This window comes from Ptychodera flava, chromosome 8 (genome assembly GCF_041260155.1).
Source record: "Ptychodera flava strain L36383 chromosome 8, AS_Pfla_20210202, whole genome shotgun sequence".
In the NCBI taxonomy this organism is placed as follows: Eukaryota; Metazoa; Hemichordata; class Enteropneusta; family Ptychoderidae; genus Ptychodera; species Ptychodera flava.
This window is the reverse complement of record NC_091935.1, coordinates 16,805,634-16,820,304: the sequence shown is the minus strand read 5'-3', so window position 1 is coordinate 16,820,304 and position 14,671 is coordinate 16,805,634. Positions and strand designations below refer to the sequence as shown.

The 14,671-nt window shown below is 36.7% G+C and overlaps 2 long non-coding RNA genes across 2 annotated transcripts; both read left to right on the top strand.

The window, feature by feature from the left end:
* Positions 1 to 102: 102 nt before the first annotated feature.
* LOC139137897 (uncharacterized) lies at positions 103 to 1,827 on the top strand. The gene is made up of 3 exons (XR_011553485.1): positions 103 to 166; positions 608 to 775; positions 1,698 to 1,827. It is a non-coding gene; the product is annotated as an uncharacterized lncRNA (long non-coding RNA).
* A 4,501-nt stretch (positions 1,828 to 6,328) lies between these two features.
* Positions 6,329 to 11,645, top strand: LOC139137896 (uncharacterized). Its single transcript, XR_011553484.1, has 5 exons — positions 6,329 to 6,511; positions 7,206 to 7,267; positions 10,084 to 10,275; positions 10,497 to 10,583; positions 10,955 to 11,645. It is a non-coding gene; the product is annotated as an uncharacterized lncRNA (long non-coding RNA).
* Positions 11,646 to 14,671: the final 3,026 nt, after the last annotated feature.

Sequence of the window (14,671 nt, the reverse complement as noted above, 5' to 3'; positions counted from 1 at the left end):
ACATAAATGTACTTGTGCCACTTTCTAAATTTGTGAAGAGAGCATCCGTGCATGAAAATGTTCAACTTTGTGCAAGGGTAATAAATGATCTTGTCGTCGTTTCTTTCTTTTAGGTCCGCGAAAATTACCATGTTTTGGGAAGAAATCACAGTTCTTTTTCTTCAGGGTACGTAAATACACAGCTATTCCACTTAGAATAAGAGAAACATTCGGATTTAAATAGAACAAATTTTCACATTAGTTTAGAAGCTCTTGATATGATCAAAAGTGTCAAGAGGTGGAGTCCTCGGCCTTTTCGTGTGAAGCCTCGGATTTACGGCGGATAGATTGAATAAATCCATTGATTTCGTATTTTGATTTTATAAGCAAATGGTGTTTCGATACTATGCAATGGGTTACTCCTTCGCTCATTTAAGCCCCACTTAATGTCGACTGGTGGCAGGCGGAAGCCAACACTCACTCGTACACATAGCACATTGCAATTAGATGGTTGATTCATCATTAATATTATGTTAGAGAAAGTCATGCCTTGTACATATACTCTCCACATTAAGTTGCCCCGAAAGTATGAACGAACAAATGGTTACAAAATTTACATATATTTCAGGTGCAGTCCACTGAAGTACGAGTGTTGTGATAACGGGAGTTGCTGCAAATCAACCTTCTCTTGCTGTTCGAAAGACAAGTGTTGCTGTTCCGGTTCTCATTGTTGTTTTGGTGGTGCACGCTGTTGCTTGTACTCTGGTAGTCCCGGTAACGCGAGAATGACCTTATCGTAAGTACAGGTCATAGGTATCAGTTTGTATTTGTCGTATCTTCTTAACGTGCAAAATATAAGGTTTGGAGGGTAGTGTTTGCTTTGGGGAATCAGTGCCATTTCGTACCAAGTATCCTTCGGTAGAAATAAACAATATATTGAAAGACGAACAATCTTCCTGTTCTAATGCATGTTACATCCTTATTGAAAATTCTGTACAGTATCACGTGACAGGTCGGTAGTTATGCTAACAGAATAATTTTTCTTTTATTTTTGAAATTTTATATTTGAGTTGGTGCTTGTAATACTGTTGGAGACTTATTAAATTCAGGTTTACTATATTCATCGACAGTACAGAACAAAATGAAATAGTGATATTGATAAAAAGCTGGGAAATTTATTGCTCCTTGAAACTTCAACGGACCCTACTCATTATAGTCTTCAGAAAAGGCATTCGATTCAATTCAATTCAATTCAATTCAATTCAATTCAATTCAATTCAATTCAATTCAATTCAATTCAATTAAAAAACTTCATTGTTCATCAATGAAACAAGCACTTAATGGAAAACAGTTTTTGTAATTTCAGACCGTAGTTTTATTTCTGACAATCTATCTAAGGCAAACCTATGTCACTGAAAAATGACTCATCTCCTTTTAGAAATACGGAATGCAAAGTCCCTCCCCCCCCCCCGAAAAAGTCAAAAGCCAGCGATTATCAGTTTAATTCGTAAAATTACTCGTAATGCACTTTATAATTAGAAAAAATTACTTATAATGCAATAGTGTATGTAATGTTTTTTTGAGATGTATCATTAGGCCCTTCTCGTTGATATCACGTCAATCTCATAATAACCTGTTTCAATTTGACAACATAAGAGAAGTGATGTCCAGAGAAAGACTGGTATTAACATACTGAATTTTCTATTTCGTCTAAACAGGGTGGTATTATTGGGAGTTGTTGCTGCACAGTTCATTGGAATGGATTCATACTAGTCCGTGAACTTCAAGTTTCCACGCTTGTAGAGAGCTACTTACTGGTAATTGAAAATTATTCTAATTGATAATCATTCTACAATACATTCACATACTTTTAATAAATTAATTGATTAATTTAAAAGAGTAAATCTGCCATTCAACTTTCAAGTCTTTCTGCAGCCAGCTTTTGTCTGAACAAATGGCAGGATCCGATCAGAGCTTTACAAAGTCTATTCGATCAGAAGTTTTTATCGTAGTGATCCTCCTTTCAAAAAGAACATTCTTCCTTTGCTTCAGATTGTGCGCAAACGACAGTATTAACCTGATACATCGTTCCCAGAGGTCATAGCTCACTGATGGCATCCACTATTCTATTATTGTTGGAGATACAATGAAAACTGAAGGAATGTCACACGTATTGTATTTCTTATTTGACTTCAGTGATAAGGAATATCATCGTCATGCAGATGCACGTAATTAGCGAATTTTTCAAAATACCAGCAGTTTGACATACCTTTTGCTCTCTGAAAATAATGAGACCTTGGATTAAAAAGATCCAATTGATGTTCGAGTTTCCTCCATGTTTAAAGTGAATTTTAACGGTCAGTTGTTGCAAATTTTCGTGATTGCAATTGTTTAACTAATATTTCATTTTGTTTATATATTTTGTATTTCCTAAAATCCCGACATTTTCTAGTATTTGTAGTTTTAGACACTAAGGTATATGTCTTTACGTAACCAGTCTTTCTCTGTTAAATGATAAAATATTATTGATTACAAAAAAAGGGTGCTTATATTGATTAAGCGTAAAAACATTGCGTCTTTCGATTTTATTGATTCTTTGATATTTGCTTCGCAGACTTACTAATGTCCCTCAAAATATGTGCATATTGTTTAAGCTAAAACAAATACTAAATGAGTAAATACGTGGAAAAAGAAGTCAGATCGGACTAAGTCTTTTCTCATAAATAAATATGAAGAAAATAGATTCACAAAGTTACAATTTAACCTGTTTACCTGTTTAAATGAGAGAGAGAGAGAGAGAGAGAGAGAGAGAGAGAGAGAGAGAGAGAGAGAGAGAGAGAGAGAGAGAGAGAGAGAGAGAGAGAGAGAGAGAGAGAGAGAGAGAGAGAGAGAGAGAGAGAGAGAGAGAGAGAGAGAGAGAGCGCTATAATGACAGTTGCACTTTTGCTTGACAATTTTTAAGCCGTCTTGGTTACAATTAGTATAATGAAAATATGTAATTTGGCCGTACGATTGGAGTCTATTGGATTCTATGAAAGACGTTTATGTTTGGAAGTGGATGCTGAATAACTAGACATCGCCAATATAATAGAAATTGCCTTATTGCTAGGGGAGCACAGATTTAAATGAACTTGAGAAAAATCATCAGGTATAATTTTGCTTTCATCAAGCGATGACTTTCTAGAATCACACGATTTAATTTAAAGATTACGGACAAAGATCATCAGCTCAAATGTATTCTGACGATACCAAGACGATACTGCGCTGCACTCGCAATTATCAGAGTTTTGAGTATTACAATTTTATCAACATTTTCCTGGCCAACCTGTGTACAAAGTCAGTCTCTTCATGTAAAACACGATCCATTGTCACTGAAATTGTTTCTTGAATTCTCAAGATCTAAACGAGGTTGGGAAATAAATCAAAAGTTGTTTTTTTCTATTTGGATCAAGTGTTTTCGTATGTGTCCTTCCTTACTTGTGTGACCAATGAGACAGTAACATTATTGACAGTTTGGTTAAGGTAGCTAAATACCTTTTAGACACTTTCAGATTTTTATTTTTTTCTCAATTGAACACGTCCCAAACCCCAATAAAGTATACATTTTCTGAAAGCCCTGATATACAGCTATCCGACAAAGCACAGTACACGGTCATTATTTGCATAAGAGTCACGTGACAAGCATTTTGCTGAAGCTTCAAAAAACCGGTTTTTCCCGCCTTATGCAAACACGCTGCAAGATTTCCGGTTAGAATTTCTTCATTGACAAGCCTTGACAATATCCTTCAAAACCATGTCTGCGATTTTTTCCCGGAGGCTCCATTCAAATTATATGGCGTGATAATTAAAATTTCTTAAAAAGCACCTTCATCTAACACCTTTAAGAGCGCATTAAAAAAAACAAAGGCATATAAAGAAAATCCCAGACACGGTTTTGAAGGATATTGTCAAGGCTTGTCAATGAAGAAATTCTAACCGGAAATCTTGCAGCGCGTTCGCATAAGGCGGGAAAAACCGGTTTTTGGAAGGTTCATCAAAACGCTTGTCACGTGACTCTTATGCAAATAATGACCGTGTACTGTGCTTGGTCGGATAGCTCTATATCAGGGCTTTCAGAAAATGTATACTTTATTGGGGTTTGGGACGTGTTCAATTGAGAAAAAAATAAAAATCTGAAAGTGTCTAAAAGGTATGTAGCTACCTTAAGCGTAACTCTATTACAACTGAAGTTTTCACTGAACGGTTTAAATGACTATACTGTAACAGGGCAACCGTTCCTCAAGTTCCACCGACTGTCAATTTTTACCAAAGGGGCTTGACCCGCTGCCTATATAATCGTGGCAGACCTATACAATCGAACCGTTTCTGCATTTCAGCTTCCCTTGTTTGCCTGCATGCACACATATTTCAATTGCACAATATTGGATCCAGTTCCGTGTGGATTTATTGGAACTGACATCAATTATTAATTTCCAATTGTCCGAGAAAAAGAAACAGCGGGATATGATAAGCTTTTATTCAAATGCTTCCGATAACCTGCATTGAGTTTCTTTATATGTGTATGTCAGCTCGCATTCTTTCTTTTGATCATTGCATAAAACCGGAAGGTCACAAATCTAAGCGTTTTGTTTTATGTCGTATTGCTGTTTGTTTGATTGACAACATATGCCACGATTTCAACGCTAAAAATAACAACTGGACGTTGCCTCGTCCACGATATCAAAGGAAATACCGTTTCACGCAATATAATTATGACAGGTGTATGTTAGAAAAACATATTTACTATTTAAATCACGAAATTCCTTCTGCAAGCTCATTCAAACCAATTAATCGTAAAAATATTGACGCAAACTGAATCGGTTTGTTGTACAATATAAGTGTTTTCAGCATTTAAAAAATTTTACGTTCGATCAAAGGAAACAGTTCAGTGAATATATTCAAATTATTGACCTAAAATTACTGACCAGGGACCAGCTAAACCTAATGACGCAAGGTGTGGCAGTCTGATGCATGTCAAAGTCTATCGTAACTGTTGTGGTTTTTATTACTCCAAAGGCGCAATTTATCGAAACAGGAGACCTTTAGGAGACCTAAACTGTTTATCACAGTCGAAATAGGAGAGTCAAACTTAGATTTATATTGGATACTTCTCATTTACGGAGGTCGGGCCTTCACTTTCTTTGGGAGCCTGATAATAAGGGTAAAAACAAACCCATTGGTGAAATGAACGCCTCTGTATACCTGATACGTTGATTGGTGTATTATAGTCACAGAGCCGAGTAAATCAGCGGATAATAATGCCACATATATAGAGATAGCTCTTAACTTCAAAAAAAAATAATCGCAATCATACCAATCCATAATCCAATGACAGTAGGTCAGAATTCGCAAGACAATAGTTGTAAACATAGACACAAGACAGCACAGAACAGACAGTAAATAGACGGTACACAAACAAAGTCATATTCATGAAAGAAAGATATATCTTAACTTCAAAAATCGTCTAAGCTCATGGTCGGATCTTTCCATTTAGACTTGGCTAGATCTGACGATGAGAGGAAGTCTTTATTGAGTTAATGGCAGTGTGTTTTAAAAATGGTGGCGCGGAATAAACATATCGCATTTATTTATAAGATCACTTTATCATCTAGTTGTGAGGCATTCTTGTCAAGTCTTTGGAGATCACCCTCGAATTCCCAGATCTTTCTCACTACATTTTGTTAAATATTATTTGTAACTATTACATTAAGGTCAAATCGTCAGTATGTGGACACTTGTTTTCTCCACAGGTTCTGCAGCAAATCAATGAGTTACCGTGTAATATTTATATTTCAGTCGCTCTAGGTCTCAATTGCATTCAAAAACATTCAGTCAGTGGGTTTAAGATGTATGCCTCTGTATTAGCGAAGCCGCAAAATATCACAGACATGCCAACAGCAACAACTTTACCAACGAAAGGGTGCTGTGTCAGTATGCTTACCCCTCGGTGGAGGGACTGTGCCTAAGGGTTTCTTAAAGACTCAAACTTGTTTTAACAAACATTTTCGTTTTCTGGAAGTGTTCAGGTATTTGAAGTTGCAGATTTAATTGCTTGTATCAGTAAACTACCTCTGTTTGTATTGGCATCATAATGAATGCTTTGTCAAGAACTGTCCGCCTGAAAATGGACACTTTCTATTGCCTATTGATTTATAAATCTACTTTTCTTGAGAATAAAATACCATGATTGCTGATTTGACGTCGCTGTAACGCCTAAATTCACACTGTGATGAATGACTCAATAAAGTTGTTTCAAGTATTTAGACACGCTCCTAAAATAGCACATTCCCTGATGTTTGTAATAGTCGACGGCCAGACACCATTGGAGCCAGACTTTCCTCTAAATAGGTGGACGAAATTCTTTGAATCGATGACAATATACATGGCGTCAACCATGAACTTATCAGCAGTAAGCTTATTTACAATACTGAGCGTTCTTATCTTACCAGTGTTGATGGTGAGCGATTCCTATCCTGCAATGATGCAAACTACGGTAAGAATTTCAACCGTTCAGAATTTTTTAAAGGGTATTAAAACAGCCAAATGCAATTCAATGATGTCTCGTCTTCCCTATATACTAGCATTCTTCCAGAGGAACTTGAGAGGCGAGGGGTAAGAAATCGAGGGGAAGACGGACGGGTCACTAGATCACTGCGCAGTGTGCTATAATATCATTCGAACGACACTTGAACTCCTAGATGCTCTTAAAAATACAGACTGTATAATATGAAAACACAGACCATTGTTCGAGTTTTCGCGAAAATTAAGCGAGAATTCCGCATTCCTTTGTGCATAAAATCGAAATCCAAGCCTGTGGTAAAACGCAGAAAGAACTATCGATGTGGTGTCTGGCTACGTGCGGTTTATACGGATAGGCATTCATTTGTTTGTTTATTTGCTTGATTATTAACTTAAATGTTTTCCTTGTTACTGCGCAAAGCCCAGGGGAATGCACTTAACAAGAGAGTAGAACAGTAAAAGATTTAAACTCAGCGAGAAGACGCTGACTGCATCGCAAGACAAAACAAAGTCTGTGAATGGATTTCGGTAGAATCAACACTTTTTACACATTCATCTTGTCTTTCTTATGAAGTTCATTGGAATTTCTTAACAAATCAGTGTGAATTCGTGTCGTTAGTACGCATGATTAAGGTTTCTTTTTTCCTTTTCTTCTTAAACTGCTTCAGTTTCAGGAAGGCTACCGTTACTCAGAAGGAAATATTTCCATGTCAGCGAAGAAATCTAATTTGTACGTACACAAGCCATTTAGGGAGCCTTCGGTTGTTATGGGGACGTGGGCTGGAGAAAATTGAGGGTGGTCCATCTTGTAAAATGTGAACCTGCCCCGATTTCCTATTCTAACTTGAAAATATAGCCCCCCCCCCATGCCCCTCTCTATGATGTGATGATGTGACCCCTCCCTCCCCCTCTCCAAACTCAAAAATATGAAATATATGTATAACCTTGATAACACTGCTGACCAAGTGACCCTCCAAAATTTTCAAGCGTAAAGAATAGTGACGCTCCCCCTGCGTACCAAAGTCCGTATCAATACCATCTTAATTGAAATATAATTTTTCATTTGACCTTTGAACCCTGTTATGTAGGTCATTTTCACACACTCATCATGACCTGAGTTCAATTAGTCTAGAACATTCTCAAGGTCACTGCCCTTAATGACCTCACAACCTTGAATTCAATTAGTCATGTTTGGAATGTTCTAGAAATTTAATTAGTTGTGTAAGAGAGATAATTTTAGAACAGTAATTAGCATGTCAATAAAAGTTCTAGATTGTTCTTATATGCCCTTATGTAAGCACATGGGTATAAAAAGGGACGTGCACAGCTTCCAGTCAGACTTTTGGGATCGTGTCTCTTGTGTGTTACTATAAGTGTTTCGGAACTCCAGCCATAGTAATTTTCAAGACTTCTCAAGACCTTCACTGTCAACGCTGGATTTATACTGTGGACTTGTGCAACTTCAAGCCTGCAAGCCAAAGGACTGTTCATTCATCCGACAGATTGTTACAACTCTGAGACTGGAGCTTTGCCGTCCCAGCTGAGATAAGTAGTCTGTACACTTTTAAAGTTTGTACTCTATCCCTGACTTAGCAATTAGTTTTATTTTCGTAATAAATTTTGTTTAAACGCAAACTGCTGAGTTCACCCTTTTGTTCGTTTTCTCTGCACGTAACAACCCTTAACAAATAATAAATTTTATAGATCACATTTTATAAATAATTCTATCGACTATTTGCAGTACAGTCGTCTATTCAAAATCAAATGTTATTATGTTGAGAAACTTATTACGGCCTAAAAATCAATATTGAATAACATTTACTTATAAATGCACAGATATAGGAAGTTTTGAATATGTTAAATAGTTTTCTCAAGACTACCTTGCGAAGTTAGTTGGTGAAATTCCAATTTCATATTTGTTGTTCACATCTTCACTTTAAACACCCTAGTCTGATCAAATATATTTTGTATCAATTGTCAAACACTTGTAAAATCACAGGTTTCGTTTATTTAGTATTGTAAAATAATATTCATGGTTTTTTCATAGACTGCCATGTATTGTGAGTCAACATTTTCGATGGAATTCCAAAATCAGATTTCATGTACATATATACACTTGTAACCACCCTATTCGAATCAAGTACATTTATATCAATTATCAAACGGTTATAAACGCACAGACATAGGTAGTTTTATATTGGCAAAAATGTACGAGATGAACAAATATTGCTAGTTTTATATAGTAAAAGAATTGTTCTCAGTTTTCTCATAAGCTACCACATATAGGAACCAATATTTTCTATGAAATCAAAAATTACCCTGATGCACTTTTCACTTCAAGCAAAATAAATTAAAATGAATTACACGCATCACATATATCTTAAAGTACAGATATAGCTTGATTTTTGGAGAAAAATTGTTATTAATTTGCCAAGCGCAACGCAAGTGTATTATTATTTGAATTTGGACGAAGCAGTAAATCGGCACATGTTGGCTTCAAATAGTCGCACAAAAAATGGTAACCCTCCTCAAACGGCATTTGTGAAATTTGATGGCCCTTCAAAACTGCTTGCAGGAAAAATGGCGACCCATTCCAGCAAAAAAAAGGCCTCTCTTCTCTGTAATTTCTGCCCAGTCCCTTACCCAACTCATTCAGACTTTGCATTCATCGTCAACTTAGCATTGTAAAATGTGACCCTCCTCATTCCTCCGGCCCACTCCTTATGATAAGTGAAGGCTCCCTTATATCCCTTGAAATCGTCCCTTGAAAAAAGTCGAAGTACATGTTCTCAAGAATAGCATTGAGAAAGGCCGGGAACAACTCCTTCATTAAGCCGGCAGATCCAGAATTATCGAGACTTACACTCTGACATCAGAGACATTACATTTTTGAACACTAACGATAAAAGTTGAATATTGCGCATAATTTCGCTTCATGTGGTTTTAACAAATGTAATTCATCATTCATTTTCTAGTTCTATGGAAATGCAAATCAGAGTCCTGCCACAGGGGCTCGAGAATAGCGAATTAAAAAGATAGTTAAGAATAATGCTATTAAATTTCGCTTTGTATGGGAGCCTTTTTCCTTGTTCTCTTCTCCCGCCCTGTTTCCTCTCTCTGTGAGTCATGACGGTCCGGTTTTAGTTATAGTATGCAGTATGCACTGCACCCTTCCTTGGTGAAATTTTGGCGTGCTATACGATAGGCCCATAAGTCAACGTAGAAAAAAAAAAAAAAAAGTTCACCAAGGGAGGGCGCATTACATATTGCATATACATAATTACACTGAACCGTCATCACTCACATGCACAAAGCGAGGAAACATTGGGCGGGAGAAGAGAGAAAGGGAAAAAACGCTCGTACACAAAACTAGACCTTAAAGCATTATTTTTTTATCTCTTATTGCCATTCTCGAGCCCCTGTGATTATAACTGTATTCATGATGCCACGTAATTCCTTCACAAAATAACGCAGAACTATGACCTTATTAATATGATCTTTTTAAACAAATGCATTGCTCATTTTTATTCGAACTTTTCATTAAAGCGGATGTCATTCAGGTGTAATTGGTTGCTGCGATGCTGATGATTCTTCGGATTGTTGTGAGTCAACATACTCTTGCTGTATGAGTTGGCCGCCCGCACATGTATGTTGTTGTTCTGGATATTATTGTTGTCATCATGGTTTGCAATGTTGCACGTTTTCTGGTAGTCAAAGTTACAAGGAAACGACCTTGTGGTGAGTACAGATCATAATTTTATTTTTGAAAATCTATCTTTGGCTGACATTTATCAACATATTTAGTGACCGACTCTTTTCCCAATAAAATTACAGAATGCATATCCGCTAAGGTCCGACAAATCACGCAAAGCTATTAACATATATAAATTTGGCATTATTAGGTTATGAAATATTGTTCTACGATTGAAGTGATTGTTATTTTTATTTCGTCTGACCAGGGCCTTATTATCTGGAGTGGTTGCAGTATTGTTTGTTACTCTTGATATTTATTGGTACCAGGACAACCAAAATCGGCAGAACTAATTGTAAGTATGAAATTTATTACAATCAAACTACTTCGAAATGTTCTTCGAGAGACACTCAATAAAATTGACATTCCGTATTAAAGTAAAGTTTGGCCATAACACTTTATAATCTGTCCACACTTAGCCTTGTGGGGAAAAATAAGGAACGATATCCTTGGGATCGGAAAGCTATCAAAGCTTTTCAAAGTCATTTTGATTCGGAAAGAAGCGTATCTGTTATCAGCCTACTTCGGCATTTCTTCTGTCGATATTAACGTTCTGAAACTTTTTTTCGAAATGTTTAATTAATGTCATATTTAATGATAGATAAGATTTTAATTGATGTGCCAACATTCGTGTTTTAAGCTAAAAATTAGTTTTCTTTGTTCTAGGTGTGCAAACGACGGTTTTAATCGGAAACATCAATATCGTATTCGGTCGGAAGTTAGATTTCACCAAAAACAATTCTGCATATTATCCTCCTTCCTATTTCTTGAGGCTCTATGAAACAGAAGTGACAAAAATTCTTTTATTTTAAGAAGGAATCCTCGGAATGCATCGCATCATGAATGTACATGTAAACGTCAGTGCTTTGTGAACTTTGACTACAAGGGGCAGTTTGAAATACCCAGAGCAGCATTTAAAGTAATTAGACGGGAATCTGACGTCATCCCCTCCCTGTACATATACCCGGTGATTTTGTAGAGTGCATACCATAAAAAAAACTTAGGTCACCCAACCCGATATGAGTTTCTCGCCATGCCATTACAACTGTACAACATATAAACGAGTTTGACCCCAAATGATGTCTGCTTTCAACGGCAACTTCAGCTCAAATTTAAACAGTTTATCTTTCTCCTGTTACATGTAATTAGCAATTAATCGTTCGCTTTAACTTCGGATGTATTCAAGGCTAACTCTTATGTTTCACCTTGAATGGTGCATACTGTGCACACGAATGTACGATTTCGCGAACCATTCATTTCCTAGTATTGTAACTGTAGAGATCTATATCTTTATATAACCATTATTTGTTGTGTACTCAGATAAACATCAACGATTACAAGACAATAGTGTCTGTCAATAAACGGTTAAAACATATCGTCTTCGGATTCTGTCATCTTTTTCCTCAAAGGTATATTATCACCTGTTCCAATTTTGCCAGTTACCACTGAAAGAGAAAATCTAACCAATCACAGATTTTAAGCGGGTGGCCGCTTCTTAAAAACAGCGCCCTCACATGGGTATTTTGAATGCCAAGGAAGGTCCCTTTGACCATATATGGGCATATTTAGATTACAGGTCACGCAAGCCTTTTCATTACCGCTGACCTTACGATTATATGACAAGATGAACTGTTAGTGTTACAGAAAAAGTATGTATGGGCAATGAAAGAAGTCACACTTAGCAAAGTCTTTTCGTATTAATAAAAGATGAGTACAAATTTATAAGTTATAAGTAAAAGCTTTTTTTCTTTAGTTTTTTTATTTTTTTGTTTTTTTGTTGTTTTTGTTGTATTTTTGTATTTTTGTTTTGTTTGTTTTGTTTTGTTTTGGTTTTTGGTTTTTTCTTGTTTGTTTGGGTTTTTTTGAGAGAGATGGAAACTCTACTTTTCTCATCATATTGCCTGTCAATGCAACGGTAATTTCGGTCATGAAAAACAGGATGAAATAAAACGTTTACCATGTTAACGTACAAATGGGTATTTTCATCTGCAGTTGCAAAGTATTCTGACAATGATGTCATTTAATTGTCATAAATGCAGCTGCGTATAACTGACGGCAAAGATTCCTCAACTTTATCTAGTTACCTTGATTCGAGGAAACGCATTACTCATTCTGATAGTTTCAATTCTATTTCGAGTTTTAATCACTCTGCTCGAACCGGTGGGTATCAATGAGATGCATGAACTTCCTTTCCGTGATAAAAAATGCTCAGTCAGATATATACCACTAGTCGTCAGAGTTCAGATTCATGAATCCCGATGTTTAAAGGATAGGGCCTGACACGTGACAAATCACGCATGAGATCCTTTTCAACCAAATAAATCGATTTAAAATTGTGAATGATTGTGAGCTTTATTTCAAATTGGTATTCAGAGTCAACGTTTTGAAAAACTGCATATTTTCGTCATAGCATCCGTGTCATTCAGATTTGGGTATTGAAACTCCTCCAGGGGGGTCCATTGCTGCATCTGTTATTGCAAAGATTTGTTGATTATGCCCATCCTGTTAAAGTTTTTACGCCATTTTCAGTTTGACGAGGAGGTTTAGAATACTGGTAATTCTGCACAGTACATGAACAGCGTTCTTCGCGTTTGAATGATGGATTTCAAACATCGTCAGGCAGTGTATATGTGGTTTTGCACATTTTGCATTTCGATTATTGCTTGCACAGGACATTGCATTGCTAGATTTTAAGTTACTTTGAAAAACTGACAACTGGTCCAGAGGAAAAGTAAGAGAGGTTGCTCAAAGCACTGATTGGAACAGCAATTAAATCGATGGTTGTGAAGATTCAGATACGGTGTCTCAAATATACATTTGATCCCCAGTCCGCATGCGCAATGTCACACTGCATGAACACCGTTAGGGAGCCGTCATTATTTATGGCCGGGGGGGTCGGAGGAATCTGAGGGGGGGGGGTCACTCAAAAAATCGAAAGCTACAAGGGGGGTGCTCAAAAGTGGAGAACAAGAAGGGGGGGGGGCTACTCAATTTTGTTGACATGTATTGAAGCATTTAGTGGAGTTACGAATAAATACAACAATAATAGTAAAGATATGTATATACATACCCGGTATTTGTGTACACACACACACACACACACACACACACACACACACACACACACACACACACACACACATTATATATATATATATATATATATATATATATATATATATATATATATATATATATATATATATATAAATCATAATACAGGTGGTTTCAAGTAGAAACTAAAATCTCATTACACTGTGTGTTTCACGTTATTGTGATCTTCAGACGAGAATGATCAGCTATTCGACGTGGCAAGCCTTATGTTAGAGGCTAGTACTGAGTACATTTTTCAGTATTTCCTGATTAAAGATTGATATACTTGCCTGATCATTAATGAGAAACGTCTGTTTCTATATTCTACATAGTATAGGTTACCGATAGGGGAAAATGTGTAAAGCAAGCTTATTCTGATGCTATAAAGTTTAAAACCAGTTGAATGCCTTGACAACAAACCCATCTTTTATTGCAGGAAAATAATAATAAATAATAAATGTGAATAAATGTATGTCTGTCGCTATTTTTTCGGTTTCAAAAATATAGTTGAAATCAGTGAACTGAAATATAAGTTTTGGAATACTGTCTCAGATTTATTTTCCTTTGAGTTTTTTATACGAAAAAAATACTCCCCAAGTGCCACCAAATAACACCATTTTAACCTCTATTTTTCAAAAGCTCCAATGGCAGGAGGGGGACACCCCCTCCTGACCTCCCCCGCGACCAGTTTATGCGGTCTCTTGTGGTGCTTTCGCACCACATCTTCCCCCTCTTGAAAAAAAATCCTACAGAATAACTGCATGTCACCAGAGCACTGGATACAGACCTGTACATCAGCCCCTGCCACAGCAATTGGAACCTCCTTCCGACAAAGACCTATACCACAGGGTTTAATCAGGGTCTGTACAGGGCCTGTCGCAGCAGCAATCCATTTTACTGTATAGATATTTAACTTTCCCAATTTTTTTTGGGGGGAGGGGGGGTCACTCAAATTTTCTGTAGCAGAGAGGGGGGGTTACTCAAACACGTCATGGTTGGCAGGGGGGTTACTCGAAATTTTGGAGTTTCGAAAGCAATTCCTCCGACCCCCCCCCCAGGCCGTAAATAATGACGGCTCCCTTAGTGGCAGTGCAGTGCACCTGTATGCAATTTGTTGTTGATCATTTGAAGTGTTACCCACATATCTTTATGATACGAAGTACTAAACAAGTTGACCAACGTCGATTTCATTGAATAGAGGTTGTTGTATAATGAAAGGACATTTTTGTTCCTTCGAGAGGGTACTGCGATTAATATGTACATGCTGAGATGATTTTCTACACCTAGGTA